General features: G+C 36.4%; 4 non-coding genes and 19 pseudogenes across 4 annotated transcripts; all 23 read right to left on the bottom strand.

Annotated features, from left to right (window-relative positions):
* Positions 1-466: 466 nt before the first annotated feature.
* On the bottom strand, positions 467-585 carry LOC145647877 (5S ribosomal RNA; annotated as a pseudogene).
* A 1,120-nt stretch (positions 586-1,705) lies between these two features.
* On the bottom strand, positions 1,706-1,824 carry LOC145650631 (5S ribosomal RNA; annotated as a pseudogene).
* A 790-nt stretch (positions 1,825-2,614) lies between these two features.
* LOC145649477 (5S ribosomal RNA) lies at positions 2,615-2,733 on the bottom strand (annotated as a pseudogene).
* A 663-nt stretch (positions 2,734-3,396) lies between these two features.
* LOC145646898 (5S ribosomal RNA) lies at positions 3,397-3,515 on the bottom strand (annotated as a pseudogene).
* Positions 3,516-3,961: 446 nt separating this feature from the next.
* On the bottom strand, positions 3,962-4,080 carry LOC145650018 (5S ribosomal RNA). The gene has a single exon (XR_014116650.1). It is a non-coding gene; the product is annotated as a 5S ribosomal RNA (ribosomal RNA).
* A 573-nt stretch (positions 4,081-4,653) lies between these two features.
* Positions 4,654-4,772, bottom strand: LOC145650106 (5S ribosomal RNA; annotated as a pseudogene).
* A 352-nt stretch (positions 4,773-5,124) lies between these two features.
* LOC145649475 (5S ribosomal RNA) lies at positions 5,125-5,243 on the bottom strand (annotated as a pseudogene).
* A 1,340-nt stretch (positions 5,244-6,583) lies between these two features.
* On the bottom strand, positions 6,584-6,702 carry LOC145650007 (5S ribosomal RNA). The gene has a single exon (XR_014116649.1). It is a non-coding gene; the product is annotated as a 5S ribosomal RNA (ribosomal RNA).
* A 790-nt stretch (positions 6,703-7,492) lies between these two features.
* LOC145650907 (5S ribosomal RNA) lies at positions 7,493-7,611 on the bottom strand (annotated as a pseudogene).
* Positions 7,612-8,402: 791 nt separating this feature from the next.
* On the bottom strand, positions 8,403-8,521 carry LOC145648681 (5S ribosomal RNA; annotated as a pseudogene).
* A 1,011-nt stretch (positions 8,522-9,532) lies between these two features.
* On the bottom strand, positions 9,533-9,651 carry LOC145650630 (5S ribosomal RNA; annotated as a pseudogene).
* Positions 9,652-10,443: 792 nt separating this feature from the next.
* LOC145650629 (5S ribosomal RNA) lies at positions 10,444-10,562 on the bottom strand (annotated as a pseudogene).
* A 790-nt stretch (positions 10,563-11,352) lies between these two features.
* Positions 11,353-11,471, bottom strand: LOC145647779 (5S ribosomal RNA; annotated as a pseudogene).
* A 791-nt stretch (positions 11,472-12,262) lies between these two features.
* On the bottom strand, positions 12,263-12,381 carry LOC145650628 (5S ribosomal RNA; annotated as a pseudogene).
* A 790-nt stretch (positions 12,382-13,171) lies between these two features.
* Positions 13,172-13,290, bottom strand: LOC145650381 (5S ribosomal RNA; annotated as a pseudogene).
* A 1,010-nt stretch (positions 13,291-14,300) lies between these two features.
* LOC145650626 (5S ribosomal RNA) lies at positions 14,301-14,419 on the bottom strand (annotated as a pseudogene).
* Positions 14,420-15,209: 790 nt separating this feature from the next.
* LOC145649474 (5S ribosomal RNA) lies at positions 15,210-15,328 on the bottom strand (annotated as a pseudogene).
* A 663-nt stretch (positions 15,329-15,991) lies between these two features.
* LOC145646897 (5S ribosomal RNA) lies at positions 15,992-16,110 on the bottom strand (annotated as a pseudogene).
* Positions 16,111-16,556: 446 nt separating this feature from the next.
* LOC145649996 (5S ribosomal RNA) lies at positions 16,557-16,675 on the bottom strand. Its single transcript, XR_014116648.1, has one exon. It is a non-coding gene; the product is annotated as a 5S ribosomal RNA (ribosomal RNA).
* A 573-nt stretch (positions 16,676-17,248) lies between these two features.
* Positions 17,249-17,367, bottom strand: LOC145650105 (5S ribosomal RNA; annotated as a pseudogene).
* A 352-nt stretch (positions 17,368-17,719) lies between these two features.
* On the bottom strand, positions 17,720-17,838 carry LOC145649473 (5S ribosomal RNA; annotated as a pseudogene).
* Positions 17,839-19,178: 1,340 nt separating this feature from the next.
* On the bottom strand, positions 19,179-19,297 carry LOC145649985 (5S ribosomal RNA). The gene has a single exon (XR_014116647.1). It is a non-coding gene; the product is annotated as a 5S ribosomal RNA (ribosomal RNA).
* A 790-nt stretch (positions 19,298-20,087) lies between these two features.
* On the bottom strand, positions 20,088-20,206 carry LOC145644573 (5S ribosomal RNA; annotated as a pseudogene).
* Between the last annotated feature and the right edge of the window lie 570 nt (positions 20,207-20,776).

Below are 20,776 nucleotides of genomic sequence, written 5' to 3'. Positions count from 1 at the left end.
TGAATGTAAATTAATTGATGCAATAAAAGCTTACAACATCTGGTATACGGAGGCACTAACAGACAGTTTTTTGATGAATCACTGCACTTCACATTCAGGCATGTGAGTTGGAGAGTAAATGAAAGTGATGCAAAAAAAACTTACAGCATCTGCTATTCCCAGGTGCTAACAGATAGTTTGAGTTAATTATTCACTGCACTTCAAATTTGAACATGATAGCTTGAACATAAATTAAAGGGATGCAATACAATCTTACAGCACCTGCTATTCCCTGGTACTAAAATATTTCTATTTAATCTGTACACTTCACATACAAGCTTGTCAGTTGCAGATTAAAGTAAAGTGATGCAACAAAAACTTACAGCATCTGCTATTCCCAGGTGCTAACAGATAGTTTTTTTTATTAATCACTGCACTTCACATTTGAGCATGTCAGCTTGAAAGTAAATTAAAGTGATGCAAGAAAAGCTTACAGCACCTGGTATTCCTAGGTAGGGTCCCACCTCAGTACTATCCAGGCCCAAACTTGCTTAGCTTCCAAGGTCAGATGAGATTGGGCGTTCTCAAGCTGATGTGGCCGTAAGCTTTATACGCTTACTCAAATTGCCTAATCATAGCAAATATGATCAAAGACCAATCTGAAATTTTTTTTTATTAATCCCTGCACTTGACATTCTAGAATGTTATCTTGAATGTAAATTAAATGATGCAATAAAAGCTTACAACATCTGGTATACGGAGGCACTAACAGACAGTTTTTTGATGAATCACTGCACTTCACATTCAGGCATGTGAGTTGGAGAGTAAATGAAAGTGATGCAAAAAAAACTTACAGCATCTGCTATTCCCAGGTGCTAACAGATAGTTTTTTTTATTAATCATTGCATTTCACATCCTAGCATGTCATCTTGACAGTAAATTAAATTGATGCGAGAGAAGCTTACAGCATCTGCTATTCCCAGGTGCTAACAGATAGTTTAAGTTAATTATTCACTGCACTTCAAATTTGAACATGATAGCTTGAACATAAATTAAAGGGATGCAATACAATCTTACAGCACCTGCTATTCCCTGGTACTAAAATGTTTCTATTTAATCTGTACACTTCACATATAAGCTTGTCAGTTGCAGATTAAAGTAAAGTGATGCAACAAAAACTTACAGCATCTGCTATTCCCAGGTGCTAACAGATAGTTTGAGTTAATTATTCACTGCACTTCAAATTTGAACATGATAGCTTGAAAATAAATTAAAGGGATGCAATACAATCTTACAGCACCTGCTATTCCCTGGTACTAAAATATTTCTATTTAATCTGTACACTTCACATACAAGCTTGTCAGTTGCAGATTAAATTAAAGTGATGCAACAAAAACTTACAGCATCTGCTATTCCCAGGTGCTAACAGATAGTTTTTTTAATTAATCACTGCACTTCACATCCTAGCATGTCATCTTGACAGTAAATTAAAGTGATGCCAGAGAAGCTTACAGCATCTCGTAGTCCATGGTGCTAACAGATATTTTTTTGATGAATAACTGCACTTCACATTCAGGCATGTGAGTTGGAGAGTAAATGAAAGTGATGCAAAAAAAACTTACAGCATCTGCTATTCCCAGGTGCTAGCAGATAGTTTTTTTTATTAATCACTGCACTTCACATTTGAGCATGTCAGCTTGAAAGTAAATTAAAGTGATGCAATAAAAGCTTACAGCACCTGGTATTCCTAGGTAGGGTCCCACCTCAGTACTATCCAGACCCAAACTTGCTTAGCTTCCAAGGTCAGATGAGATTGGGCGTGCTCAAGCTGGTGCGGCCGTAAGATTTAAACACTTACTCAAATTTCCTAATCATAGCAAATATGATCAAAGACCAATCTGACAATTTTTTTTATTAATCCCTGCACTTGACATTCTAGAATGGTATCTTGAATGTAAATTAAATGATGCAATAAAAGCTTACAACATCTGGTATACGGAGGCACTAACAGACAGTTTTTTGATGAATCACTGCACTTCACATTCAGGCATGTGAGTTGGAGAGTAAATGAAAGTGATGCAAAAAAAAGGTACAGCATCTGCTATTCCCAGGTGCTAACAGATAGTTTGAGTTAATTATTCACTGCACTTCAAATTTGAACATGATAGCTTGAACATAAATTAAAGGGATGCAATACAATCTTACAGCACCTGCTATTCCCTGGTACTAAAATATTTCTATTTAATCTGTACACTTCACATACAAGCTTGTCAGTTGCAGATTAAAGTAAAGTGATGCAACAAAAACTTACAGCATCTGCTATTCCCAGGTGCTAACAGATAGTTTTTTTAATTAATCACTGCATTTCACATCCTAGCATGTCATCTTGACAGTAAATTAAAGTGATGCAAGAGAAGCTTACAGCATCTCGTAGTCCAAGGTGCTAACAGATAGTTTTTGATGAATCACTGCACTTCACATTCAGGCATGTGAGTTGGAGAGTAAATGAAAGTGATGCAAAAAAAACTTACAGCATCTGCTATTCCCAGGTGCTAACAGATAGTTTTTTTTATTAATCATTGCACTTCACATTTGAGCATGTCAGCTTGAAAGTAAATTAAAGTGATGCAAGAAAAGCTTACAGCACCTGGTATACATAGGTAGGGTCCCACCTCAGTACTATCCAGGCCCAAACTTGCTTAGCTTCCAAGGTCAGATGAGATTGGGCATTCTCAAGCTGGTATGGCCGTAAGCCTTAAACACTTACGCAAATTGCCTAATCATAGCAAATATGATCAAAGACCAATCTGACAATTTTTTTTATTAATCCCTGCAATTGACATTCTAGAATGTTATCTTGAATGTAAATTAATTGATGCAATAAAAGCTTACAACATCTGGTATACGGAGGCACTAATTATTCACTGCACTTCAAATTTGAACATGATAGCTTGAACATAAATTAAAGGGATGCAAACAATCTTACAGCACCTGCTATTCCCTGGTACTAAAATATTTCTATTTAATCTGTACACTTCACATACAAGCTTGTCAGTTGCAGATTAAAGTAAAGTGATGCAACAAAAACTTACAGCATCTGCTATTCCCAGGTGCTAACAGATAGTTTTTTTAATTAATCACTGCACTTCACATCCTAGCATGTCATCTTGAAAGTAAATTAAAGTGATGCAAGAGAAGCTTACAGCATCTCGTAGTCCAAGGAGCTAACAGATAGATTTTTGAGGAATCACTGCACTTCACATTCAGGCATGTGAGTTGGAGAGTAAATGAAAGTGATGCAAAAAAACCTTACAGCATCTGCTATTCCCAGGTGCTAACAGATAGTTTTTTTTATTAATCACTGCACTTCACATTTGAGCATGTCAGCTTGAAAGTAAATTAAAGTGATGCAAGAAAAGCTTACAGCACCTGGTATTCCTAGGTAGGGTCCCACCTCAGTACTATTCAGGCCCAAACTTGCTTAGCTTCCAAGGTCAGATGAGATTGGGCGTTCTCAAGCTGGTGTGGCCGTAAGCCTTAAACACTTACTCAAATTGCCTAATCATAGCAAATATGATCAAAGACCAATCTGACAATTTTTTTTATTAATCCCTGCACTTGACATTCTAGAATGTTATCTTGAATGTAATTAAATGATGCAATAAAAGCTTACAATACGGAGCTGGTATACTGAGGCACTAATTATTCACTGCACTTCAAATTTGAACATGATAGCTTGAACATAAATTAAAGGGATGCAATACAATCTTACAGCACCTGCTTTTCCCTGGTACTAAAATATTTCTATTTAATCTGTACACTTCACATACAAGCTTGTCAGTTGCAGATTAAAGTAAAGTGATGCAACAAAAACTTACAGCATCTGCTATTCCCAGGTGAAAACAGATAGTTTTTTTTATTAATCACTGCACTTCACATTTGAGCATGTCAGCTTGAAAGTAAATTAAAGTGATGAAAGAAAAGCTTACAGCACCTGGTATTCCTAGGTAGGGTCCCACCTCAGTACTATCCAGGCCCAAACTTGCTTAGCTTCCAAGGTCAGATGAGATTGGGCGTTCTCAAGCTGGTGTGGCCGTAAGCTTTATACGCTTACTCAAATTGCCTAATCATAGCAAATATGATCAAAGACCAATCTGAAAATTTTTTTTATTAATCCCTGCACTTGACATTCTAGAATGTTATCTTGAATGTAAATTAAATGATGCAATAAAAGCTTACAACATCTGGTATACGGAGGCACTAACAGACAGTTTTTTGATGAATCACTGCACTTCACATTCAGGCATGTGAGTTGGAGAGTAAATGAAAGTGATGCAAAAAAAACTTACAGCATCTGCTATTCCCAGGTGCTAACAGATAGTTTTTTTAATTAATCACTGCACTTCACATCCTAGCATGTCATCTTGACAGTAAATTAAAGTGATGCAAGAGAAGCTTACAGCATCTCGTAGTCCATGGTGCTAACAGATATTTTTTTGATGAATAACTGCACTTCACATTCAGGCATGTGAGTTGGAGAGTAAATGAAAGTGATGCAAAAAAAACTTACAGCATCTGCTATTCCCAGGTGCTAGCAGATAGTTTTTTTTATTAATCACTGCACTTCACATTTGAGCATGTCAGCTTGAAAGTAAATTAAAGTGATGCAATAAAAGCTTACAGCACCTGGTATTCCTAGGTAGGGTCCCACCTCAGTACTATCCAGACCCAAACTTGCTTAGCTTCCAAGGTCAGATGAGATTGGGTGTGCTCAAGCTGGTGCGGCCGTAAGATTTAAACACTTACTCAAATTTCCTAATCATAGCAAATATGATCAAAGACCAATCTGACAATTTTTTTTATTAATCCCTGCACTTGACATTCTAGAATGGTATCTTGAATGTAAATTAAATGATGCAATAAAAGCTTACAACATCTGGTATACGGAGGCACTAACAGACAGTTTTTTGATGAATCACTGCACTTCACATTCAGGCATGTGAGTTGGAGAGTAAATGAAAGTGATGCAAAAAAAACTTACAGCATCTGCTATTCCCAGGTGCTAACAGATAGTTTTTTTTATTAATCATTGCACTTCACATTTGAGCATGTCAGCTTGAAAGTAAATTAAAGTGATGCAAGAAAAGCTTACAGCACCTGGTATACATAGGTAGGGTCCCACCTCAGTACTATCCAGGCCCAAACTTGCTTAGCTTCCAAGGTCAGATGAGATTGGGCATTCTCAAGCTGGTATGGCCGTAAGCCTTAAACACTTACGCAAATTGCCTAATCATAGCAAATATGATCAAAGACCAATCTGACAATTTTTTTTATTAATCCCTGCAATTGACATTCTAGAATGTTATCTTGAATGTAAATTAATTGATGCAATAAAAGCTTACAACATCTGGTATACGGAGGCACTAACAGACAGTTTTTTGATGAATCACTGCACTTCACATTCAGGCATGTGAGTTGGAGAGTAAATGAAAGTGATGCAAAAAAAACTTACAGCATCTGCTATTCCCAGGTGCTAACAGATAGTTTTTTTTATTAATCATTGCATTTCACATCCTAGCATGTCATCTTGACAGTAAATTAAATTGATGCGAGAGAAGCTTACAGCATCTGCTATTCCCAGGTGCTAACAGATAGTTTAAGTTAATTATTCACTGCACTTCAAATTTGAACATGATAGCTTGAACATAAATTAAAGGGATGCAATACAATCTTACAGCACCTGCTATTCCCTGGTACTAAAATATTTCTATTTAATCTGTACACTTCACATACAAGCTTGTCAGTTGCAGATTAAAGTAAAGTGATGCAACAAAAACTTACAGCATCTGCTATTCCCAGGTGCTAACAGATAGTTTTTTTAATTAATCACTGCATTTCACATCCTAGCATGTCATCTTGACAGTAAATTAAAGTGATTCAAGAGAAGCTTACAGCATCTCGTAGTCCAAGGTGCTAACAGATAGTTTTTGATTAATCACTGCACTTCACATTCAGGCATGTGAGTTGGAGAGTAAATGAAAGTGATGCAAAAAAAACTTACAGCATCGGCTATTCCCAGGTGCTAACAGATAGTTTGAGTTAATTATTCACTGCACTTCACATTTGAACATGATAGCTTGAACATAAATTAAAGGGATGCAATACAATCATACAGCACCTGCTATTCCCTGGTACTAAAATATTTCTATTTAATCTGTACACTTCACATACAAGCTTGTCAGTTGCAGATTAAAGTAAAGTGATGCAACAAAAACTTACAGCATCTGCTATTCCCAGGTGCTAACAGATAGTTTTTTTAATTAATCACTGCATTTCACATCCTAGCATGTCATCTTGACAGAAAATTAAAGTGATTCAAGAGAACCTTACAGCATCTCGTAGTCCAAGGTGCTAACAGATAGTTTTTTGATGAATCACTGCACTTCACATTCAGGCATGTGAGTTGGAGAGTAAATGAAAGTGATGCAAAAAAAACTTACAGCATCTGCTATTCCCAGGTGCTAACAGATAGTTTTTTTTATTAATCACTGCACTTCACATTTGAGCATGTCAGCTTGAAAGTAAATTAAAGTGATGCAAGAAAAGCTTACAGCACCTGGTATTCCTAGGTAGGGTCCCACCTCAGTACTATCCAGGCCCAAACTTGCTTAGCTTCCAAGGTCAGATGAGATTGGGCGTTCTCAAGCTGGTGTGGCCGTAAGCCTTAAACACTTACTCAAATTGCCTAATCATAGCAAATATGATCAAAGACCAATCTGACAATTTTTTTTATTAATCCCTGCACTTGACATTCTAGAATGTTATCTTGAATGTAAATTAAATGATGCAATAAAAGCTTACAACATCTGGTATACGGAGGCACTAACAGACAGTTTTTTGATGAATCACTGCACTTCACATTCAGGCATGTGAGTTGGAGAGTAAATGAAAGTGATGCAAAAAAAACGTACAGCATCTGCTATTCCCAGGTGCTAACAGATAGTTTGAGTTAATTATTCACTGCACTTCAAATTTGAACATGATAGCTTGAACATAAATTAAAGGGATGCAATACAATCTTACAGCACCTGCTATTCCCTGGTACTAAAATATTTCTATTTAATCTGTACACTTCACATACAAGCTTGTCAGTTGCAGATTAAAGTAAAGTGATGCAACAAAAACTTACAGCATCTGCTATTCCCAGGTGCTAACAGATAGTTTTTTTAATTAATCACTGCATTTCACATCCTAGCATGTCATCTTGACAGTAAATTAAAGTGATTCAAGAGAAGCTTACAGCATCTCGTAGTCCAAGGTGCTAACAGATAGTTTTTGATGAATCACTGCACTTCACATTCAGGCATGTGAGTTGGAGAGTAAATGAAAGTGATGCAAAAAAAACTTACAGCATCTGCTATTCCCAGGTGCTAACAGATAGTTTTTTTTATTAATCACTGCACTTCACATTTGAGCATGTCAGCTTGAAAGTAAATTAAAGTGATGCAATAAAAGCTTACAGCACCTGGTATTCCTAGGTAGGGTCCCACGTCAGTACTATCCAGGCCCAAACTTGCTTAGCTTCCAAGGTCAGATGATATTGGGCATTCTCAAGCTGGTGTGGCCGTAAGCTTTAAACACTTACTCAAATTTCCTAATCATAGCAAATATGATCAAAGACCAATCTGACAATTTTTTTTATTAATCCCTGCACTTGACATTCTAGAATGGTATCTTGAATGTAAATTAAATGATGCAATAAAAGTTTACAACATCTGGTATATGGAGGCACTAACAGACAGTTTTTTGATGAATCACTGCACTTCACATTCAGGCATGTGAGTTGGAGAGTAAATGAAAGTGATGCAAAAAAAAACGTACAGCATCTGCTATTCCCAGGTGCTAACAGATAGTTTAAGTTAATTATTCACTGCACTTCAAATTTGAACATGATAGCTTGAACATAAATTAAAGGGATGCAATACAATCTTACAGCACCTGCTATTCCCTGGTACTAAAATATTTCTATTTAATCTGTACACTTCACATACAAGCTTGTCAGTTGCAGATTAAAGTAAAGTGATGCAACAAAAACTTACAGCATCTGCTATTCCCAGGTGCTAACAGATAGTTTTTTTAATTAATCACTGCATTTCATATCCTAGCATGTCATCTTGACAGTAAATTAAATTGATGCGAGAGAAGCTTACAGCATCTCGTAGTCCAAGTTGCTAACAGATAGTTTTTGATGAATCACTGCACTTCACATTTAGGCACGTGAGTTGGAGAGTAAATGAAAGTGATGCAAAAAAAATTTACAGCATCTGCTATTCCCAGGTGCTAACAGATAGTTTTTTTTATTAATCACTGCACTTCACATTTGAGCATGTCAGCTTGAAAGTAAATTAAAGTGATGCAATAAAAGCTTACAGCACCTGGTATTCCTAGGTAGGGTCCCACCTCAGTACTATCCAGGCCCAAACTTGCTTAGCTTCCAAGGTCAGATGAGATTGGGCGTTCTCAAGCTGGTGTGGACGTAAGCTTTAAACACTTACTCAAATTTCCTAATCATAGCAAATATGATCAAAGACCAATCTGACAATTTTTTTTATTAATCCCTGCACTTGACATTCTAGAATGGTATCTTGAATGTAAATTAAATGAGGCAATAAAAGCTTACAACATCTGGTATACGGAGGCACTAACAGACAGTTTTTTGATGAATCACTGCACTTCACATTCAGGCATGTGAGTTGGAGAGTAAATGAAAGTGATGCAAAAAAAAACGTACAGCATCTGCTATTCCCAGGTGCTAACAGATAGTTTAAGTTAATTATTCACTGCACTTCAAATTTGAACATGATAGCTTGAACATAAATTAAAGGGATGCAATACAATCTTACAGCACCTGCTATTCCCTGGTACTAAAATATTTCTATTTAATCTGTACACTTCACATACAAGCTTGTCAGTTGCAGATTAAAGTAAAGTGATGCAACAAAAACTTACAGCATCTGCTATTCCCAGGTGCTAACAGATAGTTTGAGTTAATTATTCACTGCACTTCAAATTTGAACATGATAGCTTGAAAATAAATTAAAGGGATGCAATACAATCTTACAGCACCTGCTATTCCCTGGTACTAAAATATTTCTATTTAATCTGTACACTTCACATACAAGCTTGTCAGTTGCAGATTAAATTAAAGTGATGCAACAAAAACTTACAGCATCTGCTATTCCCAGGTGCTAACAGATAGTTTTTTTAATTAATCACTGCACTTCACATCCTAGCATGTCATCTTGACAGTAAATTAAATTGATGCAAGAGAAGCTTACAGCATCTCGTAGTCCATGGTGCTAACAGATATTTTTTTGATGAATAACTGCACTTCACATTCAGGCATGTGAGTTGGAGAGTAAATGAAAGTGATGCAAAAAAAACTTACAGCATCTGCTATTCCCATGTGCTAACAGATAGGTTTTTTTTATTAATCACTGCACTTCACATTTGAGCATGTCAGCTTGAAAGTAAATTAAAGTGATGCAATAAAAGCTTACAGCACCTGGTATTCCTAGGTAGGGTCCCACCTCAGTACTATCCAGACCCAAACTTGCTTAGCTTCCAAGGTCAGATGAGATTGGGCGTGCTCAAGCTGGTGCGGCCGTAAGATTTAAACACTTACTCAAATTTCCTAATCATAGCAAATATGATCAAAGACCAATCTGACAATTTTTTTTATTAATCCCTGCACTTGACATTCTAGAATGGTATCTTGAATGTAAATTAAATGATGCAATAAAAGTTTACAACATCTGGTATATGGAGGCACTAACAGACAGTTTTTTGATGAATCACTGCACTTCACATTCAGGCATGTGAGTTGGAGAGTAAATGAAAGTGATGCAAAAAAAAACGTACAGCATCTGCTATTCCCAGGTGCTAACAGATAGTTTAAGTTAATTATTCACTGCACTTCAAATTTGAACATGATAGCTTGAACATAAATTAAAGGGATGCAATACAATCTTACAGCACCTGCTATTCCCTGGTACTAAAATATTTCTATTTAATCTGTACACTTCACATACAAGCTTGTCAGTTGCAGATTAAAGTAAAGTGATGCAACAAAAACTTACAGCATCTGCTATTCCCAGGTGCTAACAGATAGTTTTTTTAATTAATCACTGCACTTCACATCCTAGCATGTCATCTTGACAGTAAATTAAAGTGATGCAAGAGAAGCTTACAGCATCTCGTAGTCCATGGTGCTAACAGATATTTTTTTGATGAATAACTGCACTTCACATTCAGGCATGTGAGTTGGAGAGTAAATGAAAGTGATGCAAAAAAAACTTACAGCATCTGCTATTCCCAGGTGCTAACAGATAGTTTTTTTTATTAATCACTGCACTTCACATTTGAGCATGTCAGCTTGAAAGTAAATTAAAGTGATGCAATAAAAGCTTACAGCACCTGGTATTCCTAGGTAGGGTCCCACCTCAGTACTATCCAGACCCAAACTTGCTTAGCTTCCAAGGTCAGATGAGATTGGGCGTGCTCAAGCTGGTGCGGCCGTAAGATTTAAACACTTACTCAAATTTCCTAATCATAGCAAATATGATCAAAGACCAATCTGACAATTTTTTTTATTAATCCCTGCACTTGACATTCTAGAATGTTATCTTGAATGTAAATTAAATGATGCAATAAAAGCTTACAACATCTGGTATACGGAGGCACTAACAGACAGTTTTTTGATGAATCACTGCACTTCACATTCAGGCATGTGAGTTGGAGAGTAAATGAAAGTGATGCAAAAAAAACGTACAGCATCTGCTATTCCCAGGTGCTAACAGATAGTTTGAGTTAATTATTCACTGCACTTCAAATTTGAACATGATAGCTTGAACATAAATTAAAGGGATGCAATACAATCTTACAGCACCTGCTATTCCCTGGTACTAAAATATTTCTATTTAATCTGTACACTTCACATACAAGCTTGTCAGTTGCAGATTAAAGTAAAGTGATGCAACAAAAACTTACAGCATCTGCTATTCCCAGGTGCTAACAGATAGTTTTTTTAATTAATCACTGCATTTCACATCCTAGCATGTCATCTTGACAGTAAATTAAAGTGATTCAAGAGAAGCTTACAGCATCTCGTAGTCCAAGTTGCTAACAGATAGTTTTTGATGAATCACTGCACTTCACATTTAGGCACGTGAGTTGGAGAGTAAATGAAAGTGATGCAAAAAAAACTTACAGCATCTGCTATTCCCAGTTGCTAACAGATAGTTTTTTTTATTAATCACTGCACTTCACATTTGAGCATGTCAGCTTGAAAGTAAATTAAAGTGATGCAATAAAAGCTTACAGCACCTGGTATTCCTAGGTAGGGTCCCACCTCAGTACTATCCAGGCCCAAACTTGCTTAGCTTCCAAGGTCAGATGAGATTGGGCGTTCTCAAGCTGGTGTGGCCGTAAGTTTTAAACACTTACTCAAATTTCCTAATCATAGCAAATATGATCAAAGACCAATCTGACAATTTTTTTTATTAATCCCTGCACTTGACATTCTAGAATGGTATCTTGAATGTAAATTAAATGATGCAATAAAAGCTTACAACATCTGGTATACGGAGGCACTAACAGACAGTTTTTTGATGAATCACTGCACTTCACATTCAGGCATGTGAGTTGGAGAGTAAATGAAAGTGATGCAAAAAAAACGTACAACATCTGCTATTCCCAGGTGCTAACAGATAGTTTAAGTTAATTATTCACTGCACTTCAAATTTGAACATGATAGCTTGAACATAAATTAAAGGGATGCAATACAATCTTACAGCACCTGCTATTCCCTGGTACTAAAATATTTCTATTTAATCTGTACACTTCACATACAAGCTTGTCAGTTGCAGATTAAATTAAAGTGATGCAACAAAAACTTACAGCATCTGCTATTCCCAGGTGCTAACAGATAGTTTTTTTAATTAATCACTGCACTTCACATCCTAGCATGTCATCTTGACAGTAAATTAAAGTGATGCAAGAGAAGCTTACAGCATCTCGTAGTCCATGGTGCTAACAGATATTTTTTTGATGAATAACTGCACTTCACATTCAGGCATGTGAGTTGGAGAGTAAATGAAAGTGATGCAAAAAAAACTTACAGCATCTGCTATTCCCAGGTGCTAACAGATAGTTTTTTTTATTAATCACTGCACTTCACATTTGAGCATGTCAGCTTGAAAGTAAATTAAAGTGATGCAATAAAAGCTTACAGCACCTGGTATTCCTAGGTAGGGTCCCACCTCAGTACTATCCAGACCCAAACTTGCTTAGCTTCCAAGGTCAGATGAGATTGGGCGTGCTCAAGCTGGTGCGGCCGTAAGATTTAAACACTTACTCAAATTTCCTAATCATAGCAAATATGATCAAAGACCAATCTGACAATTTTTTTTATTAATCCCTGCACTTGACATTCTAGAATGTTATCTTGAATGTAAATTAAATGATGCAATAAAAGCTTACAACATCTGGTATACGGAGGCACTAACAGACAGTTTTTTGATGAATCACTGCACTTCACATTCAGGCATGTGAGTTGGAGAGTAAATGAAAGTGATGCAAAAAAAACGTACAGCATCTGCTATTCCCAGGTGCTAACAGATAGTTTGAGTTAATTATTCACTGCACTTCAAATTTGAACATGATAGCTTGAACATAAATTAAAGGGATGCAATACAATCTTACAGCACCTGCTATTCCCTGGTACTAAAATATTTCTATTAAATCTGTACACTTCACATACAAGCTTGTCAGTTGCAGATTAAAGTAAAGTGATGCAACAAAAACTTACAGCATCTGCTATTCCCAGGTGCTAACAGATAGTTTTTTTAATTAATCACTGCATTTCACATCCTAGCATGTCATCTTGACAGTAAATTAAAGTGATTCAAGAGAAGCTTACAGCATCTCGTAGTCCAAGGTGCTAACAGATAGTTTTTGATGAATCACTGCACTTCACATTCAGGCATGTGAGTTGGAGAGTAAATGAAAGTGATGCAAAAAAAACTTACAGCATCTGCTATTCCCAGGTGCTAACAGATAGTTTTTTTTATTAATCACTGCACTTCACATTTGAGCATGTCAGCTTGAAAGTAAATTAAAGTGATGCAATAAAAGCTTACAGCACCTGGTATTCCTAGGTAGGGTCCCACGTCAGTACTATCCAGGCCCAAACTTGCTTAGCTTCCAAGGTCAGATGATATTGGGCGTTCTCAAGCTGGTGTGGCCGTAAGCTTTAAACACTTACTCAAATTTCCTAATAATAGCAAATATGATCAAAGACCAATCTGACAATTTTTTTTATTAATCCCTGCACTTGACATTCTAGAATGGTATCTTGAATGTAAATTAAATGATGCAATAAAAGTTTACAACATCTGGTATATGGAGGCACTAACAGACAGTTTTTTGATGAATCACTGCACTTCACATTCAGGCATGTGAGTTGGAGAGTAAATGAAAGTGATGCAAAAAAAAACGTACAGCATCTGCTATTCCCAGGTGCTAACAGATAGTTTAAGTTAATTATTCACTGCACTTCAAATTTGAACATGATAGCTTGAACATAAATTAAAGGGATGCAATACAATCTTACAGCACCTGCTATTCCCTGGTACTAAAATGTTTCTATTTAATCTGTACACTTCACATATAAGCTTGTCAGTTGCAGATTAAAGTAAAGTGATGCAACAAAAACTTACAGCATCTGCTATTCCCAGGTGCTAACAGATAGTTTGAGTTAATTATTCACTGCACTTCAAATTTGAACATGATAGCTTGAAAATAAATTAAAGGGATGCAATACAATCTTACAGCACCTGCTATTCCCTGGTACTAAAATATTTCTATTTAATCTGTACACTTCACATACAAGCTTGTCAGTTGCAGATTAAATTAAAGTGATGCAACAAAAACTTACAGCATCTGCTATTCCCAGGTGCTAACAGATAGTTTTTTTAATTAATCACTGCACTTCACATCCTAGCATGTCATCTTGACAGTAAATTAAAGTGATGCCAGAGAAGCTTACAGCATCTCGTAGTCCATGGTGCTAACAGATATTTTTTTGATGAATAACTGCACTTCACATTCAGGCATGTGAGTTGGAGAGTAAATGAAAGTGATGCAAAAAAAACTTACAGCATCTGCTATTCCCAGGTGCTAGCAGATAGTTTTTTTTATTAATCACTGCACTTCACATTTGAGCATGTCAGCTTGAAAGTAAATTAAAGTGATGCAATAAAAGCTTACAGCACCTGGTATTCCTAGGTAGGGTCCCACCTCAGTACTATCCAGACCCAAACTTGCTTAGCTTCCAAGGTCAGATGAGATTGGGCGTGCTCAAGCTGGTGCGGCCGTAAGATTTAAACACTTACTCAAATTTCCTAATCATAGCAAATATGATCAAAGACCAATCTGACAATTTTTTTTATTAATCCCTGCACTTGACATTCTAGAATGGTATCTTGAATGTAAATTAAATGATGCAATAAAAGCTTACAACATCTGGTATACGGAGGCACTAACAGACAGTTTTTTGATGAATCACTGCACTTCACATTCAGGCATGTGAGTTGGAGAGTAAATGAAAGTGATGCAAAAAAAAGGTACAGCATCTGCTATTCCCAGGTGCTAACAGATAGTTTGAGTTAATTATTCACTGCACTTCAAATTTGAACATGATAGCTTGAACATAAATTAAAGGGATGCAATACAATCTTACAGCACCTGCTATTCCCTGGTACTAAAATATTTCTATTTAATCTGTACACTTCACATACAAGCTTGTCAGTTGCAGATTAAAGTAAAGTGATGCAACAAAAACTTACAGCATCTGCTATTCCCAGGTGCTAACAGATAGTTTTTTTAATTAATCACTGCATTTCACATCCTAGCATGTCATCTTGACAGTAAATTAAAGTGATGCAAGAGAAGCTTACAGCATCTCGTAGTCCAAGGTGCTAACAGATAGTTTTTGATGAATCACTGCACTTCACATTCAGGCATGTGAGTTGGAGAGTAAATGAAAGTGATGCAAAAAAAACTTACAGCATCTGCTATTCCCAGGTGCTAACAGATAGTTTTTTTTATTAATCATTGCACTTCACATTTGAGCATGTCAGCTTGAAAGTAAATTAAAGTGATGCAAGAAAAGCTTACAGCACCTGGTATACATAGGTAGGGTCCCACCTCAGTACTATCCAGGCCCAAACTTGCTTAGCTTCCAAGGTCAGATGAGATTGGGCATTCTCAAGCTGGTATGGCCGTAAGCCTTAAACACTTACGCAAATTGCCTAATCATAGCAAATATGATCAAAGACCAATCTGACAATTTTTTTTATTAATCCCTGCAATTGACATTCTAGAATGTTATCTTGAATGTAAATTAATTGATGCAATAAAAGCTTACAACATCTGGTATACGGAGGCACTAATTATTCACTGCACTTCAAATTTGAACATGATAGCTTGAACATAAATTAAAGGGATGCAAACAATCTTACAGCACCTGCTATTCCCTGGTACTAAAATATTTCTATTTAATCTGTACACTTCACATACAAGCTTGTCAGTTGCAGATTAAAGTAAAGTGATGCAACAAAAACTTACAGCATCTGCTATTCCCAGGTGCTAACAGATAGTTTTTTTAATTAATCACTGCACTTCACATCCTAGCATGTCATCTTGAAAGTAAATTAAAGTGATGCAAGAGAAGCTTACAGCATCTCGTAGTCCAAGGAGCTAACAGATAGATTTTTGAGGAATCACTGCACTTCACATTCAGGCATGTGAGTTGGAGAGTAAATGAAAGTGATGCAAAAAAACCTTACAGCATCTGCTATTCCCAGGTGCTAACAGATAGTTTTTTTTATTAATCACTGCACTTCACATTTGAGCATGTCAGCTTGAAAGTAAATTAAAGTGATGCAAGAAAAGCTTACAGCACCTGGTATTCCTAGGTAGGGTCCCACCTCAGTACTATTCAGGCCCAAACTTGCTTAGCTTCCAAGGTCAGATGAGATTGGGCGTTCTCAAGCTGGTGTGGCCGTAAGCCTTAAACACTTACTCAAATTGCCTAATCATAGCAAATATGATCAAAGACCAATCTGACAATTTTTTTTATTAATCCCTGCACTTGACATTCTAGAATGTTATCTTGAATGTAATTAAATGATGCAATAAAAGCTTACAATACGGAGCTGGTATACTGAGGCACTAATTATTCACTGCACTTCAAATTTGAACATGATAGCTTGAACATAAATTAAAGGGATGCAATACAATCTTACAGCACCTGCTTTTCCCTGGTACTAAAATATTTCTATTTAATCTGTACACTTCACATACAAGCTTGTCAGTTGCAGATTAAAGTAAAGTGATGCAACAAAAACTTACAGCATCTGCTATTCCCAGGTGAAAACAGATAGTTTTTTTTATTAATCACTGCACTTCACATTTGAGCATGTCAGCTTGAAAGTAAATTAAAGTGATGAAAGAAAAGCTTACAGCACCTGGTATTCCTAGGTAGGGTCCCACCTCAGTACTATCCAGGCCCAAACTTGCTTAGCTTCCAAGGTCAGATGAGATTGGGCGTTCTCAAGCTGGTGTGGCCGTAAGCTTTATACGCTTACTCAAATTGCCTAATCATAGCAAATATGATCAAAGACCAATCTGAAAATTTTTTTTATTAATCCCTGCACTTGACATTCTAGAATGTTATCTTGAATGTAAATTAAATGATGCAATAAAAGCTTACAACATCTGGTATACGGAGGCACTAACAGACAGTTTTTTGATGAATCACTGCACTTCACATTCAGGCATGTGAGTTGGAGAGTAAATGAAAGTGATGCAAAAAAAACTTACAGCATCTGCTATTCCCAGGTGCTAACAGATAGTTTTTTTAATTAATCACTGCACTTCACATCCTAGCATGTCATCTTGACAGTAAATTAAAGTGATGCAAGAGAAGCTTACAGCATCTCGTAGTCCATGGTGCTAACAGATATTTTTTTGATGAATAACTGCACTTCACATTCAGGCATGTGAGTTGGAGAGTAAATGAAAGTGATGCAAAAAAAACTTACAGCATCTGCTATTCCCAGGTGCTAGCAGATAGTTTTTTTTATTAATCACTGCACTTCACATTTGAGCATGTCAGCTTGAAAGTAAATTAAAGTGATGCAATAAAAGCTTACAGCACCTGGTATTCCTAGGTAGGGTCCCACCTCAGTACTATCCAGACCCAAACTTGCTTAGCTTCCAAGGTCAGATGAGATTGGGTGTGCTCAAGCTGGTGCGGCCGTAAGATTTAAACACTTACTCAAATTTCCTAATCATAGCAAATATGATCAAAGACCAATCTGACAATTTTTTTTATTAATCCCTGCACTTGACATTCTAGAATGGTATCTTGAATGTAAATTAAATGATGCAATAAAAGCTTACAACATCTGGTATACGGAGGCACTAACAGACAGTTTTTTGATGAATCACTGCACTTCACATTCAGGCATGTGAGTTGGAGAGTAAATGAAAGTGATGCAAAAAAAACTTACAGCATCTGCTATTCCCAGGTGCTAACAGATAGTTTTTTTTATTAATCATTGCACTTCACATTTGAGCATGTCAGCTTGAAAGTAAATTAAAGTGATGCAAGAAAAGCTTACAGCACCTGGTATACATAGGTAGGGTCCCACCTCAGTACTATCCAGGCCCAAACTTGCTTAGCTTCCAAGGTCAGATGAGATTGGGCATTCTCAAGCTGGTATGGCCGTAAGCCTTAAACACTTACGCAAATTGCCTAATCATAGCAAATATGATCAAAGACCAATCTGACAATTTTTTTTATTAATCCCTGCAATTGACATTCTAGAATGTTATCTTGAATGTAAATTAATTGATGCAATAAAAGCTTACAACATCTGGTATACGGAGGCACTAACAGACAGTTTTTTGATGAATCACTGCACTTCACATTCAGGCATGTGAGTTGGAGAGTAAATGAAAGTGATGCAAAAAAAACTTACAGCATCTGCTATTCCCAGGTGCTAACAGATAGTTTTTTTTATTAATCATTGCATTTCACATCCTAGCATGTCATCTTGACAGTAAATTAAATTGATGCGAGAGAAGCTTACAGCATCTGCTATTCCCAGGTGCTAACAGATAGTTTAAGTTAATTATTCACTGCACTTCAAATTTGAACATGATAGCTTGAACATAAATTAAAGGGATGCAATACAATCTTACAGCACCTGCTATTCCCTGGTACTAAAATATTTCTATTTAATCTGTACACTTCACATACAAGCTTGTCAGTTGCAGATTAAAGTAAAGTGATGCAACAAAAACTTACAGCATCTGCTATTCCCAGGTGCTAACAGATAGTTTTTTTAATTAATCACTGCATTTCACATCCTAGCATGTCATCTTGACAGTAAATTAAAGTGATTCAAGAGAAGCTTACAGCATCTCGTAGTCCAAGGTGCTAACAGATAGTTTTTGATTAATCACTGCACTTCACATTCAGGCATGTGAGTTGGAGAGTAAATGAAAGTGATGCAAAAAAAACTTACAGCATCGGCTATTCCCAGGTGCTAACAGATAGTTTGAGTTAATTATTCACTGCACTTCACATTTGAACATGATAGCTTGAACATAAATTAAAGGGATGCAATACAATCATACAGCACCTGCTATTCCCTGGTACTAAAATATTTCTATTTAATCTGTACACTTCACATACAAGCTTGTCAGTTGCAGATTAAAGTAAAGTGATGCAACAAAAACTTACAGCATCTGCTATTCCCAGGTGCTAACAGATAGTTTTTTTAATTAATCACTGCATTTCACATCCTAGCATGTCATCTTGACAGAAAATTAAAGTGATTCAAGAGAACCTTACAGCATCTCGTAGTCCAAGGTGCTAACAGATAGTTTTTTGATGAATCACTGCACTTCACATTCAGGCATGTGAGTTGGAGAGTAAATGAAAGTGATGCAAAAAAAACTTACAGCATCTGCTATTCCCAGGTGCTAACAGATAGTTTTTTTTATTAATCACTGCACTTCACATTTGAGCATGTCAGCTTGAAAGTAAATTAAAGTGATGCAAGAAAAGCTTACAGCACCTGGTATTCCTAGGTAGGGTCCCACCTCAGTACTATCCAGGCCCAAACTTGCTTAGCTTCCAAGGTCAGATGAGATTGGGCGTTCTCAAGCTGGTGTGGCCGTAAGCCTTAAACACTTACTCAAATTGCCTAATCATAGCAAATATGATCAAAGACCAATCTGACAATTTTTTTTATTAATCCCTGCACTTGACATTCTAGAATGTTATCTTGAATGTAAATTAAATGATGCAATAAAAGCTTACAACATCTGGTATACGGAGGCACTAACAGACAGTTTTTTGATGAATCACTGCACTTCACATTCAGGCATGTGAGTTGGAGAGTAAATGAAAGTGATGCAAAAAAAACGTACAGCATCTGCTATTCCCAGGTGCTAACAGATAGTTTGAGTTAATTATTCACTGCACTTCAAATTTGAACATGATAGCTTGAACATAAATTAAAGGGATGCAATACAATCTTACAGCACCTGCTATTCCCTGGTACTAAAATATTTCTATTTAATCTGTACACTTCACATACAAGCTTGTCAGTTGCAGATTAAAGTAAAGTGATGCAACAAAAACTTACAGCATCTGCTATTCCCAGGTGCTAACAGATAGTTTTTTTAATTAATCACTGCATTTCACATCCTAGCATGTCATCTTGACAGTAAATTAAAGTGATTCAAGAGAAGCTTACAGCATCTCGTAGTCCAAGGTGCTAACAGATAGTTTTTGATGAATCACTGCACTTCACATTCAGGCATGTGAGTTGGAGAGTAAATGAAAGTGATGCAAAAAAAACTTACAGCATCTGCTATTCCCAGGTGCTAACAGATAGTTTTTTTTATTAATCACTGCACTTCACATTTGAGCATGTCAGCTTGAAAGTAAATTAAAGTGATGCAATAAAAGCTTACAGCACCTGGTATTCCTAGGTAGGGTCCCACGTCAGTACTATCCAGGCCCAAACTTGCTTAGCTTCCAAGGTCAGAGGATATTGGGCATTCTCAAGCTGGTGTGGCCGTAAGCTTTAAACACTTACTCAAATTTCCTAATCATAGCAAATATGATCAAAGACCAATCTGACAATTTTTTTTATTAATCCCTGCACTTGACATTCTAGAATGGTATCTTGAATGTAAATTAAATGATGCAATAAAAGTTTACAACATCTGGTATATGGAGGCACTAACAGACAGTTTTTTGATGAATCACTGCACTTCACATTCAGGCATGTGAGTTGGAGAGTAAATGAAAGTGATGCAAAAAAAAACGTACAGCATCTGCTATTCCCAGGTGCTAACAGATAGTTTAAGTTAATTATTCACTGCACTTCAAATTTGAACATGATAGCTTGAACATAAATTAAAGGGATGCAATACAATCTTACAGCACCTGCTATTCCCTGGTACTAAAATATTTCTATTTAATCTGTACACTTCACATACAAGCTTGTCAGTTGCAGATTAAAGTAAAGTGATGCAACAAAAACTTACAGCATCTGCTATTCCCAGGTGCTAACAGATAGTTTTTTTAATTAATCACTGCATTTCATATCCTAGCATGTCATCTTGACAGTAAATTAAATTGATGCGAGAG

The sequence above is a fragment of the Electrophorus electricus genome, chromosome 13, assembly GCF_041902795.1.
Source record: "Electrophorus electricus isolate QZ-2024a chromosome 13, ASM4190279v1, whole genome shotgun sequence".
Classification (NCBI taxonomy): Eukaryota; Metazoa; Chordata; class Actinopteri; order Gymnotiformes; family Gymnotidae; genus Electrophorus; species Electrophorus electricus.
The sequence above is the reverse complement of the archived record's forward strand: the minus strand, read 5'-3'. Positions and strand labels throughout refer to the sequence as shown.